The following is a 10223-nucleotide window of genomic DNA, read 5'->3' as shown; positions in this document are numbered from 1 at the left end:
AGTGGTACTTGAGTGAAAGAGGTGGAGTGTCATCGCAAGAGCCTGTTGATATCAGTACACATCTAGCTGGTTTGGTCACCTTTCAATCAGATGAACTTGAACAACCCCCTCTCCAGATAGGTGGCAGCCCAGTGACAGAGGGTAAACCATGGGCACAACTGACAATTGAAGAGAAGTCCAGAGCTTGGTTTACCGATGGCTCAGCGCAACTAATATATAAAGGACGAGTATGGACAGCTGCTGCCTACCAACGAGTAACAGAAACCATACTTCATGAAACAGGTGACGGTGGGTCAAGTCAATATGCAGAATAACAGGCTGTGAGCATGGTCATTCGTGAAACAGAGGGAGATGTCATTATATATACAGACAGTTGGGCAGTGTATAAAGGACTTTTAACATGGATGCCTACATGGAAACAAGACCATTGGCAAGTACATGGAAAAGAAATATGGGGAGGTCCTGCAGTATGGGAGCCTATCTGGACTCAGTGCAACCAACGTTCTGTGTCAATTGGACATGTAAATGCACACACTAACTTTCCTTATAATGATGTAGCAGACCAACTAGCACAAGTCAGTGTTTGTTCTGTGACAGAGGCAGATGAAGATGTAGAACTGAAAAGATTGGGAGAGTGGTCCCATGTCCAGTCGGGACACAGAGGTGCACAAGGCACTAGAGATTGGGCCAACCAAAAAGGAATACCATTGACACACTTGATGGCCAGAGACATTGTTGCTAAGTGTGCAACATGTCAAGAAGTAAACTATAGAAAACACTTGAAGGGTGATATTGGCTCTATATATCGAGGAAAAGCTGCTGGACAAGTGTGGCAAATGGACTTTATAGGACCACTACCTACAGGAAGAGGTGGTCTCAAATATTGTGTTACAGCCGTTGATACATACTCAGGAGTTCTTATAATACATCATTGTAAGCATGCTGCACAAGAGGCGACACTTGCATTATTACAAGACATACAGAGACATTATGGTACTCCTATGGAGGTCCAAACAGACAATGTAACTCACTTTACTGGCCAACAAGTCAGAAAATGGGCCAAGGAGGAGGGAGTACATTGGGTGTATCATATACCTTACTATCCTCAGGCTGCCGGGCTCATAGAGAGAATAAATGGTCTATTGAAAGAGCAAGTTAGGAAAATGTCACCACATCATACATTGAGGGGATGGAATAGGGTGATAAGAGAAGCAGTGCAGAAAGTAAACCAAAGGATAATAGGACATCAAACTCCTTTCCAGCGAATGATGACTGCCCCTGTGATGCCCCCGCCCCCTTCTACAATAATTTTCAGTAAGAAACAACTGAAGGTACAGAAACATAAGATTGAGGTAGTGGCCCATGAAGAACAAGAGTTCAAAGACCCCCCATGGGTGATAGACCCAGATAGGGACACTCCAGACCCTATGTACAAAGTACCAACAGGGATAACAAGTTTTGAAACCAAATCGTCACTGTATTTTATACCAGTACCAGAGGTGATAGAACATTGCTCATGGGAAGAATCAGTTACATTGGATGAATTGGGGGAATATTGTGTCAATTTGATTCCTAATCAATGGTGGTATGTAGAGAAGGGACAAATATTAGGACATTTGATAGTAGTACCCGATTCAGTTCACGTAGTAGTGAAAACCAGTGAACATCAGACAGGATGCAAAGTATGGGTGACACCAGTTGGGACAGAAAAGGAAAAGAAGATAGGAGAAGTTGTAGCTTCAGGTCTTGGTGACACATATTTAGCATTACTAGAAGGGACAGATAATCCTGTTTATTTCTCTTCTCGCAGGTTGATTCCTCTCGCTGAATGATGGCCTGGAAGTGAATTGTGTGCCCTTTTCTGGTGATCTTGTGGTTTAGGTCTCACAAATATTATGGAACAGAGGAAAGAGCGAACTACATAAACACTTAGGAGTTGACTGGAATTATGCTCATTTATAGACATGCATTATTGGCTTGCCAAAAGAACTATTCAAGTTGCTGGATTTGTACCTTTTCGCCAATTTCAGATGGAACACTTCTGTATGTTGCTGTATCGATATTCCCTGGAACAATTTTTTATTACAAGACAAGACCCTGCCAATTGGTTTTCTGGGTGGGGAGGTTGGTTTAGGAGTATTGTTCATAGTTTGCTATTTGTAATCATTGTATCAATTGTGATTTATACAATTAATTTTTTATAATTATAATCAACTGTTTTATCAAATGCTGTGGAAACAAACAAACAGTTAAGGCTTTGCCTTTAAGGATAACTTAGTAATAGCTTGCATAAGTCAGAGAGTGGAATGTGATGTAAAGGGTTAACAGGATTGTGTGTGTGTCTTATGCAAGCCCTCTCCAATTTTTTAAGATAACATTCATACAATGATCCCTGTTAGTACAAGGACATTTCTATATGTCCAGGACTGTTTTTTTTAACTAGTGTCTGGGGGGAGAAGGGGTTGGATTCAGAAGTTTAAGAGGCAGCTGATAGCCACATAGTTTTAGCTTCAATTGGAACATCGTCTGGAAAGCTGTGCCCAACAAATTATCCTGATTTCACTGAGTGCTATCAGAGCAACGGGACTCCTCAGATCAAGACATTATTTAGCAGTCAAATTGAATTCCACAGCTAAGTATCTTTTACTTTCAAATGTATCTTTTATATTAAACATTTGTATTATCCTATTTTACAACTGTTGCCTGTCAATCATTGTAATCTCACACCAGAACATATGAGTTAATGTCCATCCTGCGACATTATTAAACATAAAATTCTATTAATTTATTGCTGGGGCTGTTTGAAGGGATGGAAATAGGTTGATTTATTATATGGGAATACTATTAAGTTAATGTTGGGTCTGGAGGAAGGCCTAAATATTAATCGTCGGTCATATTGATTTAATGCCGGGGCTGGTTGGAATTTTGTAAATAGGGCTCCCTACATTCCAGGATCCAGACAAGCCACAACTAAAGAAACCAGCAGCCACAGGTGGTGAAAGTGACAAGAACAGGTAGGAAAGAGCAGGATAGCCAGTCAAATGTTCTGATTCTAGTAGGACAACTCAGATTTTTGGTGACTGTTCTGTCCAATCTAAGGGGCAGGTCAAGACTGTACTCTTTGTATACACACTGCATTCTTTATATACTACACTATGGTGCTAGCTGTCCTTCGTGGGCTTACCACACCCCCTCTATTGGTTTGGTTATGCCTCTCTAGCAGCTGGCCACACCCCCTCTGGTGGACCTCTACCATTGTATTCCCCCTGTGGGCCCTTCATGCCCTAGTCTGACACTGATCATTGCTGCTGTTTATTACAGTCTTCCCCAAGACATACATACTCACGGGTTTGTCTGGCGCATTGATAGAAAAAGGTTGCCCATTCCTACACTATAATTAAATCCTCTGTAGTCAACTCACCAGTGTTCTCTATCACAATTTGCTTTGACTGTCAGTATTCAGAAACCATGTGCACTTGTTTCTCTTCTCAAAAGTCTGACATAAAGAAGCACTATTGTTAAACATAACACTATATACTGTTAATGAACGGGGTGACACAATAAAAATATATTTTGTGCACTGCATTCCCCCGGTGGGCCCTTCATGTCCCAGTCCGTCACTGCACAAGCTAGCCATGATTATATATATATATATATATATATATATATATATATATATAAAATCACACACAGGGCCATCTTAACAACATTATGGGCCCCCGGGAAAGCAGTGCACCGGGGCCCCTACATATATGTATAGAGATACAGATTTAGATATATAGAGAAAGATAGATGTACTTGCTCAGTGACCCTTGAAGGTTTTCTTTGCTGTTTTTTTCTTTTGCAGGATTATTTATTCTAATTAAGAGCCCTGCCTATGAGGCCCCCTTGCCCATGGGGCCCCCGGGCACCTGCCCATCATGCCCAAAGGAAAAGATGGCCCTGATCACACACACACACCTTTAGAGGACCTCACACATATATTTGAAAGATCAATACTGAAGAAACTGTATGATGTAAGAACAGTTTTATAAAATAAAGTGGTCAAAGTGGGATTTTAGAAGGCCCCCAATGATGTGGGGATTTTGATTGTGTCAAATTACTTTTATATGCATTTTAGCATTAACACTAACATTTTATTAATTAATTTGGTAAAAAAAAAAATTTGTATCACCTAGTACCCCATGATTATGGCAAGTATTTAAAGCCAGTGAGCATATGGTATTTGTAATCATGTTGTTAGGACTCTACCATTATATTGTGCCTGCAGTACCTCTGTACTACCATAGGTGCTGCTGTTGTACTCGTACCATTCGCCTAACCTGCAGAAATAAATCTCATCAACTCCTGGATGCTAATCACCTGTGGTTTGCATTTAAGAGACTGCATTTCCCTGCAACCTGTGCAGTTCTTAAATTGTCCTTATTTGCTTGTCTGTGAAACCCTGTGATTGATCCTCACCTGCTTCTTGATCCTCACCTGCTCCTTGGTATTGACTCTTGCTTGTCCCAGCGTTTTTGCACCACTTCTTGTGACCCTGATCCTTGGCTTTGATTTGACCTTCCTCTTCCCTACTCCCTGGTACTTTGGTGTATCTCCCGGCTTTTGACCCTCCTGGCTTGCCTGACCCTCCTCTTGCTTGTATCTCCTGTGTCTCATCCGGTGCCTTGTGCCTCCTGACTACCTGGAATCATGATACCTGTGGATCATCTTGTGCCTCGTGTCTCCTGGTCACAGGATATCTGTCTCCTTGTCCTTGCATCTCCAGCATTCAAGTCATGGTAAACCTGTTACCCTGTGCTAGTTTATCTTTAGGACCTGAGGCATTAAGGAGAGTAAAGCGTAAAAAAGGAGTAAGTTTGCTCCTGGTCAAAACCATGTTGCATTAGAGGGGAGGTAAATTTAAAATGTGGGGACAGATTTATAGTTGTGGTAGGGCATGTCCTAGATCAACTTTAAATTTTTGTAAAAATAGAGCGATTAAGTATTTGTCTGCTACATGAAAAAACAGCCAGTTTTTAACTTATGTGCAAAATAAAGTAATTTGCACCCCTTGCATTGTAACATGGTTTGTCCAGGAGAACATTTACTTCTTTTTTTGCCTTACTTTACTTAATGACTTTGTATCTTGGAACCTGCTACGTCTATAGGAATCCTAGCATATGTGACCATGAATACTGCAATAGCTGGAATCATTTAATGTGTGAACAAAGACTGCTGTATGTTTCAACTATCTGCTTGCATATTACCATTCAAACATCTCATGCTTGCAAAGCATTAATGTTTTGTTACATTTAAATCACATTGTGATTTCAGAGATGTCTTGACACATTGTAACAATGTATTTTGTCTCCTATTCTGACACTGCACTGAACTGCGTTATAAAGATACGGAAGTAACTTACTAACACTGCTCCTCACAGCACTGTTATTGACAGTTACCAGTGAGAATATTCAGTCTCTCAATTTAAGTAGGATATTTTCTCAGGCATACTACTGCTATATTTGCTGTATATTTCTACTTAAATCAGCTGGGACTACTATTTCTCTTTACAGTCTCCATTGAATCACTGTGGATAAATGGCGGTATGTCATGCCTGCCCAATTATATAAGGTCTATCTAGAAAGTTACTGTAAAAAAATCAATTTTACTCAAAAAGCTTTTAAAACTGATTACTTGGATACACTGTATCAAATGAGATTATCACACTCAATTAGCAGTTAGAGTTACTGTCTTTCAATCACTGAGTTTAACATATACAAACTTAACTTTAGCTTTCTCACAGATAACCTCACATATATCACTCTATGAACAGTCAGTATGCAACAGCCAATTTAATTACAACATATCAACCATAACCAACTGTGAAGTAGTTGTGAATAGTAGCACTACACAGTTTATACCTTTAAACGAACATACAAATTGTATCAAGATTTAATAAGAGAACAGATTGATTTATTTTGCTAAATGTAACTTAATAACCTTGGTAGAACACAAATTTAGATAAGCAGTGCATCAAAGGTAAGAGTATTCTGCATAACAAGTACTATAAATCTATTTTCACATATATAAAATAAAGAGTAAATGCCACTTATTTCTTTTTCAAAGTAAGGAGTATATAAGATATACAGAAGGCCAATTGTATTATAGTATGCAATATAGAATCACTGTGAAAGCCTAACACTAGAACTGGAAAAGCAGGTTTTCAATCCATACAACAGTAGGTGTCAATGCATTTTTTTGGGGTTATATGCATGAACTCATAAAGAACATTGCAAGAAAAAAATTCCACCTAACCGATGGTTTTATCTATTAACATCTGATGATAAGACTTGATTTACTATCAACTTTTAAAGTTGATAGAAAATCGCGTTGCAATGTAATTTCTCATTAAAAAAAAAATTCTGAGGCAGAACATACTCGACTGCCTTGGTGATACTGGCCCATAGCAGTAAGGGATAAGTCACCACTTCACTGTGCAATATGAGGGTATATATATATATATATATATATATATATATATATATATATATATATATATGCTAGCCTGTTCACACATGCATGAACTGAAGGTCAAGTTTGTTCCTGTTTTTATTATTTACTATTTTTAGAAGAGTACTTGAAGATTTTTTTTTTTAAAAAAATAACAAAATGTTACATGGGATATTTATACCCAATATTTACAAATCTGGGTAAAAACAACTGAAGCCTTTATTTATCAGATCCATATAAATGCTTGTTGAACGTTTTGCTTTACAATTGTAAATGGCACAAATAATACAATTGTATCAAAGAGTGGACCATGTCCTTATTCTGCAAACAGCAACTGTTCCAGGTTGAATGAGGTTCTTTTGGTTTCAAAGAGTTAACGACTCATGATTTATTGTGACGTATACCTTTTTTTTTTTACAATAAACATAACATAAAAGAAAGACTAAATCAAATACTTTGCTTCCAATATGTTCAAGTAACAGTCAATCTCCAGGACCCCTCTCACACGAAAGCTGGAAAAACAATAGGCAACTTTCTTCATCAAGCTCCAGCCATGAGGCAAGGGTCTCTCTGGTTGTATTCCAGTTTTATACTCAGAGAACAAAGGGTCTTATAATCAACTTACATATAAGGGTATGATTATATTTTCAGACTCGCTATTGGTACATTACTGATAAGAAATAATATATTCTCACTCATGTGCAGAGACACCGTCTTGGCATAATATGTGGAGATGTCTCGGTCCAGCCTTTGATCAGATAAGCATTTTACAATACACACAGAAAAGTATAAATACAACAAAATTAGAGCTTAGTGGCTATATTGAGAAGCCTGTTACAATCCACCCTCACTTTTATGGGTGTATTATGTTGGTACTGGTACAAATATCATTCATACTAAACATGGTGCCAGCTCCCTGACACTTGGACACATTCAGTTCTCGATATAATGTAATATTGACCTATAATATCACAGTATATGTGACTCAATTTTCATTTTAATGCGAAAGAAAGTCCAAGGGGTATATTAACTAAACTGCGGGTTTGAAAAAGTGGAGATGTTGTCTATAGCAACCAATCAGATTTCAGCTGTCATTTTGTAGAATGCACTAAATAAATGACAGCCAGAATCTGATTGGTTGCTATAGGCAACATCTCCACTTTTTCAAACCCGCAGTTTAGTAAATCTAGCCCCAATTCTTATTGAAAGTCAAAATCTCCCCATTCTGCGCTGGAAAAGATTCCATACAAGTCCAGCAATCTTCCACCTGTAATCGCCAGACTGTTTGGTAATGCATTTAGATGAGTGCTTTACTCCATGGCCTAGTCCCTGATGTAATAAAGCACCATAAGGGAAACACTGGTATCAGCAGGCTCAAGATCCACATAAAGGACATCATCCTGCTCGATAGTACGTCCTGAGAAAGGAAAATAGGTTCTCAATATCTATGACAACATAACAAATGCCCTATATATGTAATTTCCGCTCTGCCTTTCAGTGTTTTTTTTTTGCCATGCAGCAAAATCCACATCTTACTGATACCTCACAATCCTGCTAAAGTAGAACAATACATTTGCTTTACTTGTATCACAATTCTCTAGTTCTAATACCTTCTAATAAACAGAACACAAAACATACTGCAACAACTACATTGAATATATCACTGTAGACCTTTCTTCAAAACAAACTAATTATAAATGTTTGTGTTTTGTGCATCAGATATAACTAACAATAACCTCCTAAAAGTTCAACCTCTTATCACCCCCCGATTAACAAAACATACATGTACAGCCTGTTCTAAAAACCCAATTTGTATATATTTGAATGTTTTGTGTAAGAACTAGAAAGGTTTACTCATCCACACAGGCAGTTTTGTGGGTGGTAAGAAATATAAATAACCAGTGTACTTCATGTCCTTTCTCCAAAGTTTCAAAAGTAAAAGTCTCAAAAGTCTGTGTTTGTCAATACAGTATAGCACTTCTCCACCCTCTGGCTGAAAGTGATGAATCATATTGTCATAAGAGCTTTTCCAGGAACAGGCAGTGTAGACCACATTTTCAACAGTTTGTAGATGCAATTCCTTTAGCTTGCTGCAAAATAGCTTTATCTTTATCTATGAATGATAATTCTTGTACCAAACGCCCTAGCACAATCAGTGCTGTCTCCAGGGTGAATTGCATAGTATGTTTTGTAAACAGTTCAGTTATTTGCACACCATTGAAGGTATAGGTGTGTATAACAGCATGTCCCACATTGTTGTCCTTCCAGTTCTGGACAGCAGTCCAAATTCTTCTTTTCAAATGTCCCATTTGCAATGGAGAGATTTACAGGGCTTTCAGTCTGTTCAGTGACATAGCAATATAAAAAAGAAATACTAACAGGCGCTATGTGATCTTGCTATCGTTAAAAATAGAAACCATAGGACCGCAGCTTCCTAAGGGTAGATATCTGAGTCTACCAAAACATAAACAATAGAAAAAATATAGGATAGCGCTGATCCAACTGGAAATACAATTTATTACAAATTACACAGTATAAAGCATAATTTTGACATGTATATAAACACGAAGACACAACATCAATACTGACTCTACCCCTTTGTTATATTAGATAAGTAATATTAATTAAAGAGTACAAACCACTTCTAAATAATACAGATATGAATTGATCTGTAGCTATGTAGCAAAATAAATTGACACTTGCTCGCCTTAAATATATAATCTGATTATAATATACCCTGATCCGGACCACATCCATACACACTTAATGGATCGTTGATGGTATTAATCAGACTAATCATCTGCAAACAAGGAAAAAATCCCACAACTCTGACAACTGTCAGTAATGTGGATTGCCATTCAGCGGAGAACTCCTCCTTGAATACTCGTTAATATGGTTGAACAAAGTCCAGACAAAATTTCCAATAAAGTTAGCTCAGTACACAGATGAATTGAACATTGTGGAGCAAGTCCAAAACCTAAAATGAGGGCATCAAGTAAACCGATACCAGTATCTGTATAAAAATAGTTCACAGTTATCCGATTAGCTTGCAGATTCTGCAGCAATATTCCAATTACTGGTTAAATCTTTAAAACACGGTTTCAAAAATACTGCCTGTTAGGTTAGTGTTATAGCTGATACTGAGCAATCCTAGATACATAGTGCAAACATCTATCCACACATGTCTGAAATGTTCGTCAGCGTCCCGCTGCAATTGTGGATGTAAATGTACAAAGTGGACAGCACCACTAAATAATAGCTGATTACTTAGCTTGTAACGTGGTCAATTCGTCCTAGTTGTATCTGGGATAGAAGGAATATCCTTAGTGTTCAAAGAGAGTTCACAACCAGCATGAATGTGATACCCCGGGGTAAAGCAGGGCGGAGTTAAAGTCAGCTGATCCTGATATTCCTTCTATCCCAGATACAACTAGGACGAATTTGCTCTACAGTCTGTGTACTGTCCGGAAACTGGGAGCAGCTATCAGTTTCCTTCCCCTAACCAGAACTGGATTAAGGCTCAGGGTATTTAAGACATCAGAGCCCCTATTATGTAACATGGTTATCATTTTAGACAAATACACAGGCACTACTCACTACTGTTAGAAGCACACAGCTCTATCTTCACAAGCAGTACGTTGTGAAGCGGGACATACCTCCCAACTGTCCTTGCAGTCAGACCAAATCCTGACTAAGCAAGACAGTCACCCAAATTCAGGACTGCCCCACCA

This window comes from Mixophyes fleayi, chromosome 5, assembly GCF_038048845.1.
Source record: "Mixophyes fleayi isolate aMixFle1 chromosome 5, aMixFle1.hap1, whole genome shotgun sequence".
Lineage (NCBI taxonomy): Eukaryota > Metazoa > Chordata > Amphibia > Anura > Limnodynastidae > Mixophyes > Mixophyes fleayi.
The sequence above is the reverse complement of the archived record's forward strand: the minus strand, read 5'-3'. Positions refer to the sequence as shown.